This window comes from Hippoglossus hippoglossus, chromosome 3 (genome assembly GCF_009819705.1).
Source record: "Hippoglossus hippoglossus isolate fHipHip1 chromosome 3, fHipHip1.pri, whole genome shotgun sequence".
In the NCBI taxonomy this organism is placed as follows: domain Eukaryota; kingdom Metazoa; phylum Chordata; class Actinopteri; order Pleuronectiformes; family Pleuronectidae; genus Hippoglossus; species Hippoglossus hippoglossus.
In genome coordinates this window covers 793679-808678 of record NC_047153.1, presented here as the reverse complement: position 1 = coordinate 808678, position 15000 = coordinate 793679, and the positions used below count along the sequence as shown (strand labels likewise).

General features: G+C 44.7%; 1 protein-coding gene across 1 annotated transcript in view; it reads left to right on the top strand.

The window, feature by feature from the left end:
• Positions 1–15000, top strand: part of LOC117779326 (multiple epidermal growth factor-like domains protein 11) — a 68488-nt gene that overhangs the window by 22791 nt on the left and 30697 nt on the right. The gene's annotated exons all lie outside the window — the stretch shown is intronic.

The window sequence follows — 15000 nt, the reverse complement described above, 5'->3', positions numbered from 1 at the left end:
AGTGTTGACCTTGGACCAGCGTCACCTCACAGTGAGATAAACACCGTGACTGATGGTGTTTAGGCCCAAGAGCACTGTGAGGAATCAAACCTGCGGCTCAAGCTGCACAGGGGAGACTAGTTGTGAAAGTTTCAGGAGCTTTCATCAACCTGAGGGTCGACAGCAGGTCGGATCTAATGCAGAGAACTATTGTCCCAAATGTTGTTGCTGAGTCGATGTTGACGCAGCAGTTTGGTTCTGGGGCTGAAAGTTTGTTCAACAGTTTTTCTGATGTTGCAAACATTTGCTGCGTTGTGTTAAAATTCAGACGAGAGGTGAACGTTAATGTTTTTAACTTTTTGACTCAACTCATTAAAACGACCTTCTTCTAAAATGACTCATAACTGGTGACGTGTCGTCTCCCTCTGTGTCTCCACGGTCACAATGAGGAGGATGAGTTAATTATGAAATATAAAAATTACATATTTACATAAATAAAGACAAATTCTAAATAATCCAAAACAACAGTAACTTCATATCGTCAACAAAACATCTGGAATCTCAACGATTGTGAAGTCGACTTTAAACACAAACTTCTGTGTTCTTTAATAATCTTTTATAATATCAGCTTCTGCTTTCACCTCTGTTAGTTAGTTAGTCAGTTAGTCAGTTAGTTAGTTTGTTAGTTAGTTAGTTAGTTAGTTTATTAGTTAGTTAGTCAGTTAGTCAGTTAGTTAGTTTGTTAGTTAGTTAGTTAGTTAGTTAGTTAGTCAGTTAGTTAGTTAGTTAGTTAGTTTGTTAGTCAGTTAGTTAGTTAGTTAGTCAGTTAGTTAGTTTATTAGTTAGTTAGTTAGTTAGTCAGTTAGTCAGTTAGTCAGTTAGTTAGTTTGTTTGTTAGTTTGTTAGTTAGTTAGTTAGTCAGTTAGTTAGTTTATTAGTTAGTTAGTTAGTTAGTTAGTTAGTTAGTCAGTTAGTTAGTTAGTTAGTTAGTTAGTTTGTTAGTTTGTTAGTTAGTTAGTTAGTTAGTTAGTTTATTAGTTAGTTAGTTAGTTAGTTAGTTAGTTAGTCAGTTAGTTAGTTAGTTAGTTAGTTAGTTTGTTAGTTAGTTAGTCAGTTAGTTAGTTTATTAGTTAGTTAGTTAGTTAGTTAGTTAGTCAGTTAGTTAGTTAGTTTATTTGTTAGTTTGTTAGTTTGTTAGTCAGTTAGTTTGTTAGTTAGTTTGTTAGTTAGTTAGTTTATCAGCAGAATTACGCAAAAACTACTAAATGATTTCCCATAAAAAGCCAAGAAAGAACTCATTTTATTGTTTGACAGTTACATAACAATGTACGGATCTCGATCAATCAGACACATTTATAGGACTGATATTTATGAGTGTGATTGGAGTTTAAGAAGCTGTTGTGTTTAGTAGTGTAAAGTTGTGTTAACTAACATTTCAACCTGTTCCATGCACCCGCCCTGAGTCTGGAGGTTAATGAGTTGTCGCTGAGTTTTCTCCGTCACTCAGACGCTCTGGACCTCGAGGACACGTAGAGTTCAGCCGTGCTTGAACAGGGATTAGCTCTTCAGAGCTGTCAAGTGTTTGTGTCTTTTGTGTCGAACATGCGACGCTGATTAATTGAACCTTGTGTAATTAATAATGGACTTGTGCTGTGATGTTGAGAGGCTGAAGAAAACAACTGAAGAGAAGTTCCATTGATTCTTGTTCCTGTGTGAGTCCGTCGCTCAGCTTCATGCACACGAGTCCAAACCACCTGAGCTCTGTCTGGCTCCTGCTGCTCCTCATTAGCATCAAGTTCATTAGGCAGCTAATACCTGTTGCCCAGTCGGGGGGGGGCGAGGTGTGGGAGAATCTGCAGGGTCAGCAGCCATTAGCCCGTCAGTCCAGAGGGTTTTATCCTGCCCCTCGTTCAGGATGTCACAGCAAAGTGCATCTTTCATTACCCAACAGTCCGAGTGCAGCGAGTGCAGCTTGAACTCTGCTGTGGAAAGATCAGTGTTGTTGTTCACAGCTCCTCCACACCGGCCTCGGCCCTCAGCACCAGAAGATCTGGAACCTCCTCGTGTTTCCAAGTGGACGTCTTCGTCTTCTACGTGTACGGCTCCTCTTCTTCATCCTGAGATGTTTGTGTTCTTCCAGAACACGTGAGGAACATGTGAGGAACATGTGAGGAACATGTGAGGAACATGTGCAGACTGCAGTGCAAGGGCAGTATACAAGTACCTGTTGTTACTATAACTTGTTATGAGTGTGTTTGTGTGAATGAGAGTCTGAGGAGTCTGTGTGTGTCTGTGTGTGTGTGTGTGTGTGTGTGTGTTGGCTGCAGCTCCTCTGGATGTTCTTCCTGCCACTTCATTCAGGTCCACAGTGATAATACACACAGTCTAAAGGGACATTGATTGACCTGCTCGACACGAACACAGCCACACACACACACTCACACTCACACACACACACACACACACACACACACACACACACACACACACACACCATGCTGACGAGTGGACTTGCCCCGCTGCCAAGTCCAATTAACGGCTACAGCCGCATCAGCATGCCCCTTGTGTTTGGTCTAAATTAATTTACCAACAAACTTTTTAATCAAATTTCACCACAACCCCCGAGGGGGGGGGGCTCTGTGCACTTCAGAGTGTGGAGCTGCGATGTCCGACTCCTGTAACAGGGAGCTGGGAGTCAGCTCGATGCTGTGTGTGTGTGTGTGTGTGTGTGTGTGTGTGTGTGTGTGTGTGTGTGTGTGTGTGTGTGTGTGTGTGTGTGTGTGTGTGTGAGAGAGATATGTCTTACTGCCTGAATGTGCAGTAGCTGCTCATTGGATCAAAGTATATTAGAAGATTAAAATATCACATTCCGTCAGAACTTCCCCATTCACAGCAGATTTCAATGAGCTGGACCACATGAAAGTACTTTGAGCAGCTTGAGGTCGGATTCCGATCCGATGAACCCCATCCAGTGTGTCATCGTGACCACATTGTGCTGATGATGTCATCTGGAGTCTGAGTGCAGTAGTGAACGAGGAGGGATCTAGGTTGCACTGATACACGCTTTCGACCAATCACGCGTCAGTCTGAGCTGTCATCATCTAATTAAATGAGTTATCCCTTGAACATCCGTGTGACAGGAGCGACCCGAGAGGACGTTCAGGTGTGACGTCATCCCGAGCTCCGAGGCTTATTAAACGTGGCTTCACAGTCATTTAATAAACTTTGGAGGGAAATTTCTTGAACTCATTAATTCTTCAGTTGTGACCCAGAATTTGTCCTTTGACCTTTCACCAGCAAAATCTAATGAACTCATCCTGAGTGAGTGAGACGTAAACCTCTGCATGATCCAGATGTTTTGGGATCTGTCCTGTCATCCATCATGTATTTAAATATACAGTTATCATATATTTGTACTGTAAACTAAGATTTAACAAATAAAACAGACTTTTCGTACAGTTGGTGAAATCAAAACAAATAAACTATATATACATATTACTTTTTACCGTTGAGATTATTAAGTTAGTGGAGAAAATGGTGAAATTATATAAATATATATGTTTTATAATGATGAACATTTTACATAAAACCTTTCTACATAAGCAGCAGGTGTAACTCATAACATAAAAGTATAAAACCTCAGTTCTGCCGCAGTCTGTTATTGACGTAGCCGACCTGTGGAGGTCTGTGTTTCCGCTGCTCTGTGAACAGATCTGTCCGTTCACTCTGCTGTTCTCCATCAGACCCACGGAGTCCTCCTCCCTCTGAACGCCATCCATCTTGTGCGCCTGAGAGTGAGAGAGGAAATGGACTCGCACCTCACCTCGGAAACCTTTTGATTACCCATTTTCCCTCTAATGCCACGTGAGCCCACGCTGGCCCGAACCTCACGGCAGACAACCCATTAAGGGATCTAACGACGTGTCCGCTCTCCTCCCTCTCTCCCTCCCTCTCTCCCTCCCTCTCGCCCTCCACTCTCTGCAGTGCTCTCTCGCTCACTCTCTCCCTTTCTGATTAATTTCCAAACTAACTTGTTTATCGTCCACCGCTGCCTCTCAGCCCGAAGTGGCCGGCACAATAGATGCGTTTCCTCCCCACACGACCGACTTCGCTTTGACTTTGAAAATGGCCTGAAATTATTCATCGGCCGTCTCCCTCCACTTTACATTTGCTCAGAGAGGAGTCGCACAATCGCAGCCTCCCCGCTCTCTTTACATCCTCATCCACTTCTGCCTCAGTCATTTTGCACTTCAAGCCGTTTTGACCTTTCTCAAAGGGGCTGCTGGTGCAGGGGGGAGCCGCCGTGACCTCCAGGGAGGGAGAAGGTTGCTGTGTTGATTCCCCTAAAGCCCGGCTGCTCTCTGGATGCTGATGGGCCGATGGGTGGAATCAGAACATACTCAGGCTTTACGATTAGATGACACTTCACTGATCCTTCATGCAGGAATTATCTTCCAGGACACAGAGGGAGAGGACGCAGCAAAGAGAAAGTACAAAAAAACTAAAGAATCTCAGCAAGAAGAGGAAAATACCTCGTGAGCCTTCACCTCATTCATATAACAGAATTAATCAAGAATATTTGTATTAAATTTGTTCAGATTATAAATCAGCCTGTTTGGAAATAGGTGTAAAACAATGCTGAGTTATGTACTGAACTAAATCCGTAGACTTTATTTAAATGTGGACGACAGCTCCCACAAGTGAAGCCAAATGCTCGTGATCGCCCCCTTGTGGCTGGCTACAGTATAACTCGCACTAACCCTTTGTGTGTCATGTGTATTGTTGGGCCTGAGGGAGTGAAGCAGGTACAACTTGGACTCTTCAGTATGAAACCAGCGGTCAGTGGGGGCGGGGCCACAACGCGTCTTCTTCTAGGTCCTCAGATGAACTACAGCAGTGGTCAGCCCGCGAGCCAAAACGGACCCGTCAGCTATAAAACCTGTTCCACCAGATCCAGAATACAAAGTAAAAGCACTACGTTTACTGCAATGCTTTATACTGAGCTGCATTACAGAGCTTTTATTTTGAAATGTTTTGAACTTGGCTCTGAAGATTGTGACACCACGTGAACAGTGTCTGAACAGGTTTGAGGACGAGGAGTCATTCTGTATCAACACAGGACAAGAGGACACAACATTACACACACACACCTTTACTATATAGTGTAATGGGGGGGGGGGGGGGGTTCTCCTGCAGCAGCGTGCCAGGATAACGATCCGACCTCCGACCCCGGCCCGACGGAGCCATCAGCTGTCTGCACCTCTCACCTCCTTGTGTTTGTCAGTGTGTGGGTGGGAGGACGATCACCTGCCAGGAGCCATTAGACCTGAACTCAAAATTTATGCCCCAAGTTTGCATAAAAGGAAGATCATTAAAATGCAATTAGCTCACAAGCGAGTGAAGCCTCGGCCTGAAGGAGTCCAGCACACACACACACAGAGGAAGCAGATCATGTGAGAGGTGGCCTCGGATCATCATTCCACGGCCAAGTTGTTGACAGACGCTAATGACGGCAATTATTCGGTCTTAAAGAAGAACAACAACGTGACAGAGGACAAACTCTTGGGTCTGATACAGTGAGTTTCGCCCGAGGTCCTAAAATGATGTTTCTAGTATTGATCCGCTCGGTGTTGACTCTCCTGTCGTATTATCTGGACGTGAAAATGGCCTCATTAAAAGGAAAATCTGTAAAAACTCAATCAGCGCGACGCTCAGGCCGATGCAGATGCTGCGAGTCCGTCACCGTAAAGTGAGACTTTGTTCTGGGCCTGTGAGCCGTGAACTGTGTCATCCATCTGCCCTGCGCTCCATCACATCCCCCTCATCCCCCACATCCCCCTCATCCCCCACATCCCACCTCATCGACCCGCCGCCCCGCAGCCTGAAATATGCTGCCACTAATTACTATTATTAATTGAAAATAGGAAATCAATGGCTCTGAATTAAACACAAGCGTGCGTGTTTGTATATGGGTCATCTGTCTCTGAATAACTGGGCTCTGCTCGACACAGTTATCTCACTAACAGGCTGCATCAGAGCCCCGCTGTATTTCCCACAGTTTCCTGGGGGTTTGTGTTGGAGGTGAAAGTGGCTCGCTACAGAAAAGCACGGCTCCTCTTAGAAAGCATTGTTTACTCATTTGTCAGAGAGCGCACGCCGGCTGTCTGACAGCGTGCTGATGAAAATACTTTTCTCATGCGCGAGCGGTGTGGCCTTGAATAAAGTGGAGGATTGCCGGGCAGAACATGGCTGCTATTGGAAATATAAATGAACTGTGCTTCATGACTGTATATTTTCCGCTGACCTTCCTCAATGAGCCTGTGGAACCTCTCAGTTAAAGCTGCCGGGGCGTGATTTCCTCAGCCCGACTGTAATCATTGTTTCCACACAAGTGAAACCTTGTGTTTTACTTCCCCACACACGATAATGAGTCGACCACATTACAGCTCTGGAATCTGCAGCCGTTCACAGCCAGACGCTTTATTCTGCCGCAGAGGAAGTTATTGTCTTTGTGTTTACGGAAGCAACAATAGCAATTTGTTTGGAATAAATTTAAGAGCAGCGTATTTAATAATAGATTATATTGGGCCAGCGCCTGCGGTAAATGCAAAACACTGGAGCAGCGACTGCTTATCGCCAAAGGTGTCGTCAAAGTCATGAAAAACAAGGATCGTACAGATTGTTGCTCTCCGAGCCAATCTCCTCCATTTCTGTTTCCTTTTGACAAAGATGCAATTGAATTAAAATTGAATGACTTAAGCTCGAGGCTGTGTGTGTGTGTGTGTGTGTGTGTGCGTGTGTGTGTGTGTGTGCGTGTGTGTGTGTGTGTGTGTGTGTGTGTGTGCGTGTGTGTGTGTGTGTGTGCGTGCGCTGACTGCATCGTGGATTGGCTCGTGCCCAGCAGTGCAGCTGAGGGAGGCTGCTGATTGGCTGTCAGCATCATTGATCCCCAGCATCTTGACAGGGTGAAATCTTGAAGGCGAGTTGGACGACTGAACAACTTCATGATCATTTATTCGTCCCTGTAACGAGCCCGTTTAGTGGCGCTCACTTCACAGGGTGTGGACACGTGTGTGTGTGTGTGTCTGTGTGTCTGTGTGTGTGTGTCTGTGTGTAGATTGATATTGGTCTTGTTTTCCTGTTTAAATCATAAATAACTACAGCAGCTGTATTCATGGTTAATCAATCACTCTTATTAAAGCTCTGTAGATCAGTTCTCAGCCCTTAATATTAATAATCTGTTTGTGCTGCCAGGTTGATTTTCCTCCTCCCGTTCTGACGCTAGTGGAACAAACAGCGATCTGTGTTCGAACAGAAGTTTAGTTGTAAATGTTGAAGATATGAATAAACATAACAGAAGTTACAAATGAGTCTTTGGTTCCAGATGCAGCTACAGTTTTTCATTCTTCATGGAAATGAGGTTTATATTTCTGCTAATTTCTCACATTTTGAATGAACTGGTTTTAATGAGTCATTCTGAAAATGTTCCTCCTGAATTCATCAGAACATTCTTTAACAAAACAACATATTTAATTTACTTTTCATAGAATGAATGAATTTGCCTTTAAATGGAGTCATTCTGACCTCGTGCATGAGAAGAGTTTATATGAACTTGTGTGTTTACGACCTCAGATGAATTCTCTAAACGATCAGAAATCTTTGTTCACGTTTGCTGAATTCATTTTTAATTTTAAAGTCATTGAATTTCTGGACTTTTTAGTCGTAAAGACTTTGTCTTTATAAATTTATAACTCGTCTGGGGAAAGTGTTGATTCCAACAGACTCACTCATCTTTTCCTTCATCGTAGTTTTGTGTTTCTGGAGAATCAGTTTTTGTTGCTCATGCCCGACGACATCATTGACGTTGATGAGTCCCAGATCTGTTTATTTAAAGTTTATATTGAACGTGTCCAAATCCAACCAAAGTCTCCGCACTCCACCGGACTCTGAACACACAGATTTATAGTAGATTCATCTGTTAAATGAATGAATTACTAAATAACAGAACAAGTTTTCATTTACAGATGTTGTTTCCTGAACGATAATAAGCAAACATGAACCCTCCCACCTGTAAAACGATCTGTAAAAGATGTGATCGTCGGAGCAGGGCCTCCACCGATCAACAGATGGCTGAGCTGTTTCCCAGCACTCAGCAGAATCCCCGCGGCCTCACTTATTGGCAGGGTATTCCCTCCTCGCTCTCGTCCGATCGGGCCGCTCGTCCATCACTGTCTCGCCGGGGACACGATTAATTTCCTCGTCATATTAGAGCTGACGTGGCCGAGTCATCTCACCACAGACTTTGTCACTTGAATCTGTGCGATGAGGAGTTCGGTCTTTTCTGCAGCGTCTCAGGTCATTAGTTCAGAATCCGAGTGATACGTGTGTGTGTTCATCACGTCTGTGTGCGGCTGCTTCACTTTCATTCCCACAAATGGACAAATAGACAAATAATTGGATAAACTCTTTGTGTTTAGTCTCCAGTGAGCTCAACGATCAATGTTCTCTTGTCCGGCTCTTTCATTCTGATGCAGTTCACTGAGGATTAAAACACTGTCGCTCAAACGCTGCTAATTCAAGTAGTGTTTGAATTCTTTCATACAGTTAATCACTTTAACCTGGTTACTGACTGGACACACTCAGATTTCATTAATGGAATCACTCATCATGTATCAATATGCAAAAATTCCAAATTAATTGTGGAGGTTTTTGAATTTTCTCACACTGGTTAGAAGCATTTAAAGTGTCTTGATCGCCCCCTGGTGGCTGGCTGCAGTATAGCTCATAATACCCTCCTCCTCCATGTTAGCAGATGGGACATGGACCAAACTAAACAATCAAAGTAGACGTTAAATAATTGTTAAAGACGGTTTCTGTCATTTCAGGTCGTTCTTATCTCACTGATGTTTGACATCATGATTGACAGCTGAGGCTGACTCATGATTGGCCGAGCTCTTGTATCGGTGTCACCTCGTTACCACGGCTTCGCTCCACCATCGCTGTTCAGACTCTGGCTCCAAATGACGTTCAAATCCCAAGATGGCAGATTTGTCTTAATATTGGTAAAGTGAGACGAGGTGGAGACACGTCTGTGTGAAAGATCCTGAACCTGGAGCATAGGGACGTGTTTCTGTTCAGGTCAAATCCAGTAAATGACAGAAAAACAACTTGTTTCCACTGAATCGTGACTAAAGATGAATTATTACATTTACATAACTTCTCGTGTCATGAATGAGCTGCACAACGAAGCCTTTAGATTTTGATGTTACTTTCTCTGACAAACACTCGCAGAGACGAGAGAAGCAGCATTTAAAGTAGGTGCAGCATTCGATTTAGTGACGAGATCAATCAGCCATGCACAGTGGTGTGTGTGTGTGTGTGTGTGTGTGTGTGTGTGTGTGTTGGTGTGTGTGTTGGTGTGTGTGTAGGTAGACATTACCTACTTTTCTACACAACTGTAAAATAGGACCTGTATTAAATTTTCATATCCACGCTGTCATCATGAGCCTCAAATTCTAACACTGTGGAATAAGTTCATTTTTCCATTAGATGTGTTTTTTATCTGCTGAGCTCACAGTGTGTTGTAACCTTATTATGCTGGATGTAAAAAGAGCTGCCAGTGTGACTTGTAGCAGCTTCACAGCAGCCGTTCCTCTTGAATACCTTAAAGTAAATAAAGCAGTTGCACCTTAGAGAAATATCCAGCAGCAGCACGTCGCAGGTTCTTTAATCATCAATATTTCTACCATAACAATGTCGGAGATGAGGATGTTACAACGTGACGACGAGATGAGCTGAATCTGCAGCAGCTCCTCGCGGCTTCACGGAGCCAGGGGGCGCTGCAGCAGGCGAGGCCACCGGGGAATTGAGACCCGAGAACAGCTGATTACGTTCGATGTAGGCCCCCCACCTGGGCCCCTACAGTCCCTTGATACGCTCCTACACTTCACCGTGTGTTTTACCAGCCTTGTGGGGTCAGAGAAACCGCTGCCTCACTTCCTGCTGAGCAGCAAACAGCTGACGGACATTTAGCAGCTGAAGAGCCGGAGTTCCCTCAGGAGCTGGAGGGAATGTTGGACTTGGATTCATCAGGTGGACTCGAACACGGCTAAAGAAGAACGATAAGACGTGACTTGTTAACAACGTCACACACACACACACACACACACACACTCACACACACACACACACACACACACACACTCACAGGCCTGTACAACAACAACACAAATACTTGAGTTATTGGGCAAAAAGCTGAACTCACTTCTATGACACTATAATTTAAAATACAACTTATTGAGCTTTGAATTGTGTTTTTATGAGACTCAGCTCCAGCACTTTGACAATTAGTCTGAACAGCTCCTGGTGAAATGAGACAAACAAGATCAACGAGGGGAGACGATAAAAAACAAACTCTGTTTTCTCAATTACAGCAAAACAAACATTACAAACGTTGAAGTGTGTTCGTTGGAACCAGTTCAGATCGAGCGTCAACTCAAACATCTGTGAAGTTCACACGTCCACCGAACACCAACAGTCACGTAGATTCAGTCAGGCTGCACCAAGTGACCAAATCCTGGATCGACTCGCTGATCCAGGACAAAAACTGTGTAACAATTTCTTAAAGGGAAAATGGATGTTCCTTAAAATCAGAGAGGAAAGTGGAGTGAAGCTGCTCAGGTTGAATCCTCAGAAACCAAGTGTGAGATTAAGAAGGTTATCTGCGACATGAGAGAGGAACCTGCAGCCTGGAAGTATCCCTGAAAGAGTTTCCTCTGCCACAGTAGATTATACTGCTGTTAATTTAGTGCAGAAAGTTCTGCTTAGTGCCAGAGAGCTGCTCTTGATCAAAGTCATTAGTCACTCGATTTGGACTCTTTGCTGCTGAATAATTGAGGCTGTGAGAGGATAAAGGATTTGACTATGCCGGCTGACTAGTTAAGAGAAATAAAGAGAACTCCCCTCTTTCAAAGAGAGAGAGACGAGGGGAGGAAGAAAGAAGGAGAGGGAGGACAGGAGGAGCGGAGACAAAGGAGGAGAGTAAATTAGAGAAAGATGGAGAGGGAGGGAGTGAGTCAGATTTATGCTTTGTCTGCTCGTAGCTCTCTGTCCACCGCCGACCTGATGAAACATTCAACACTGTGTCTGAGACCACCGCCGTGTTCGGGGGGGAAGTTCCCCCAGTCTGAACAACTCTCTCCTGGTTTCTCCACATGTGCAGAACCCAGGCTTCGTGTCGTCAGCTTCTCCATCTGTGTGAACTCCGTCTTTAACACGTTGACTCCAGGAGGAACTGAGAGGGTTCGGGGTCAAAGGTCGATGTGACCTCACTCGAGAATGATTGAGCTCTTTGTGACAAACTTCATCAGCTCGACGACATGACTCCTCCCAAAAGCCAAGCATCGCTGCAGTGCAGGTCATAACCCCTCCTCCTCCATGTTAGCAGATGGGACATGGAACAAACTAACAAATCAAAGTAGACGTTTAATAAATGTTTGTCAGAGACGTTTCTGTCATTTCAGGTCGTTCTTCTCTCTCTGATGTTTGTTCACGTGTTTCTGATCAGTTTGGGTTTAATCAGTTATTTGATGATATAAAAACAGGCTGAGACGTGATGATTGACAGCTGACACTGACTCAGGATTGGGATGTGATCTCCAGATCTGATTCTCAAGACAGATATTGGCTTTATTTTGTCAATAGTGGGAGGACGTGGAGATGTGTCGTCCATTTTTATTCACAGTCTATCTCTTCGACTTGAGTTAGCATGCTAACCAGCTAGCCTCAGCCCATGTCATCTCTTTCCTATAGGAAGTCGCTGCTCAGAGGATGAACGTCTAAGCTTCTAAAGCAGGCGACCGTCAGTCTTCGTTATTAACGACAGACGTGGAGGTGAACTAGAACTCGGCCGGTTGGTGCAGGCGAGTAACCACGAGACGCTAACTCTCGTTAGACCGCTCACTCAGAGCTCTCAAACTCTGGGAAGCTTCCCTCTTCTCTTTCAGTTCAGCCTGTGAGTGTTAATCAAAGACATAATCGTGCTTTGATTCAAGTTATCTGAGATGATGTAATATGAAATACAACCTCCCATCTTTTCTCGTTTTCATCTCATTTCCTCCGCTTGTGATTTAAAGCAGCAATTCATCCACTTCAGCTGTGATATCTCTTCTATGTGTGTTTAAAGGGTTTGACATTTCATTCTTCTGGCCCAGTCATACGCAGATGAGTAAATTTGAGTAAATAAGAATCTATTAGAGTAGAAAGCTGTCGGTCCGTGCTCATTTCATTCAGCTCCTCAGAGTGGACGCAGTGGTCTAGAGAATTAAAATGCTAAACGCTGAGTTTTCTGCTGTTGCAGCCTGATGGGATGACTGCGCTGATGTATGGAGGAAACTGCACGACTTCCTGCATCCATCACGCTGCATGTCACCGCTGCAGGCGGCTGTTTGTGGGGTTTTGTTCACCGCCATGGTCACGTGTGGTCAGGATAAAGAGGAGCCATATTCAGGAGTTCATTCAGTTCTGAGCAGCGTTCACAGTCTGTGCTTCCCACCGTCAGGACCCAAAACAACTGACAGTGACCGGTCGTCAGACGGCGTGTGTCAAGATGACACACGCGTGTCAAGATGACCAACTCCAGAGAAAGTCCAAGTGCTTAGACACCTTTCAGAGTCCATGTGTGAGAACGTTATCTGAAGCAGCAGCAGCAGGTTGTCGGGTCCGACCCGTTCACACCAACAGGATTCAGGCGAGGGGCGGAGCCTGTAGAGCAGCAGGAGGCGGGACATGACGTATGAATTCTGCTGTGGAAAGATCAGTGTTGTTGTTTACAGAAAATGTCCAGAGACACTGACACAGAGATTTGTTCTCACACACAGAACCTGCAGAACACGTCAGGAACACGTCAGGAACACGTCAGGAACATGTCAGGAACACGTCAGGAACACGTCAGGAACACGTCAGTAACACGTCAGGAACACGTGAGGAACACGTCAGTAACACATCAGGAACACGTCAGGAACACGTCAGGAACACGTGAGGAACATGTCAGTAACACGTCAGGAACACGTGAGGAACACGTCAGTAACACATCAGGAACACGTCAGTAACACGTCAGGAACACGTGAGGAACATGTCAGTAACACGTCAGGAACACGTCAGGAACATGTCAGGAACATGTCAGGAACACGTGAGGAACATGTCAGGAACACGTCAGGAACACGTGAGGAACACGTCAGGAACACGTCAGGAACAAGTCAGGAACACGTCATGAACATGTCAGGAACACGTCAGGAACACGTCAGGAACACGTCAAGAACACGTCAGGAACACGTCAGGAACACGTCAGTAACACGTCAGGAACACGTCAGGAACATGTCAAGAACACGTCAAGAACACGTCAGGAACAAGTCAGGAACACGTCAGGAACACGTCAGGAACACGTCAGGAACAAGTCAGGAACATGTCAGGAACACGTCAGGAACAAGTCAGGAACACGTCAGGAACACGTGAGGAACATGTCAGTAACACGTCAGGAACACGTCAGGAACATGTCAGGAACATGTCAGGAACACGTGAGGAACATGTCAGGAACACGTCAGGAACACGTGAGGAACACGTCAGGAACACGTCAGGAACAAGTCAGGAACACGTCATGAACATGTCAGGAACACGTCAGGAACACGTCAGGAACACGTCAAGAACACGTCAGGAACACGTCAGGAACACGTCAGTAACACGTCAGGAACACGTCAGGAACACGTCAGTAACACGTCAGGAACACGTCAGGAACATGTCAAGAACACGTCAAGAACACGTCAGGAACAAGTCAGGAACACGTCAGGAACACGTCAGGAACACGTCAGGAACAAGTCAGGAACATGTCAGGAACACGTCAGGAACAAGTCAGGAACATGTCAGGAACACGTCAGGAACACGTCAGGAACACGTCAGGAACACGTCAAGAACACGTCAGGAACAAGTCAGGAACATGTCAGGAACACGTCAGGAACACGTCACCATGAAGTCAGGAAATGATGTAATATGGTGTAGTTATGTATTAACTTTTGCAAACTGTGAGACATTAGTCTAAATGATCCTTATGGATGTTTGAGTGAAACTAGCTGGATCAGGTGTAAACAGTGCATCGTCTCTGCAGGACGACAGGTCACCTTGAACCGGAGCATTTCACTTTCAGCACAGTGGAAAATTCATCATCCACAGTTTTATGCAAATTCCCCAAAGTCATCGGCTCCAGTTCCAAACTGAGCTGTTGTCCAGAGGTTTCATTTATCTCCACTCTCCACTCAGCAGATTGTTTCCACCTGCTCACAGACACTGACTCTTATTGTAACCAGCAGGTGTTAAATTGAAATGTGAGGACGACGTGTGTCCCACAGAACAGTTCTACACTTACTGATCAAAACTCTGCACTCGCTGAAAATGCGAGGACATGACTCGTCTCGTCTTTTCCTGCCGTCACGTGTGATGACAATTGAAGGAGACAGAAAAGTCCCTGCAGCTGCAAAATGGAAATTTGTCAGAAATATTCTGTGAAAATGTCAGAAACAAGTGTGGTAACTTTTTAACTTTCTTATGTTTTAAGCAGTGCAGTGTTTTATCCATTTATTTCAAGGTAGCAGATTTCTCCACAGCTGTGACTCTGTCTTCTCCACAGCATCAGATCAAACTGAGACCTGTTCGTTGTGTGTCTTTGCTTCATAAGAGAAGGATGTGATCACAGCTGGGGAACAGCATGTGTTTACTGCCGTCAATCAGAGTGATGAAGCGTAAACCATTATATTACTCTTCTGTTGATGAAGACTCAGAACAACACTGGTCTTCACTGGTCTTCACTGGTCTTCACTGGTCTTCACTGGTCTTCACTGTTCAACATCTTGTTGGTACAAGCACAAGAATTTACAGAGTTTCTTCAAAACACAAATCAAGTCGTCCTTTCTCTCAATATTTCTCAAACTAAGCCGATAACTTTGTATCCTCTGTGACTGTAGGCGTGATGTTA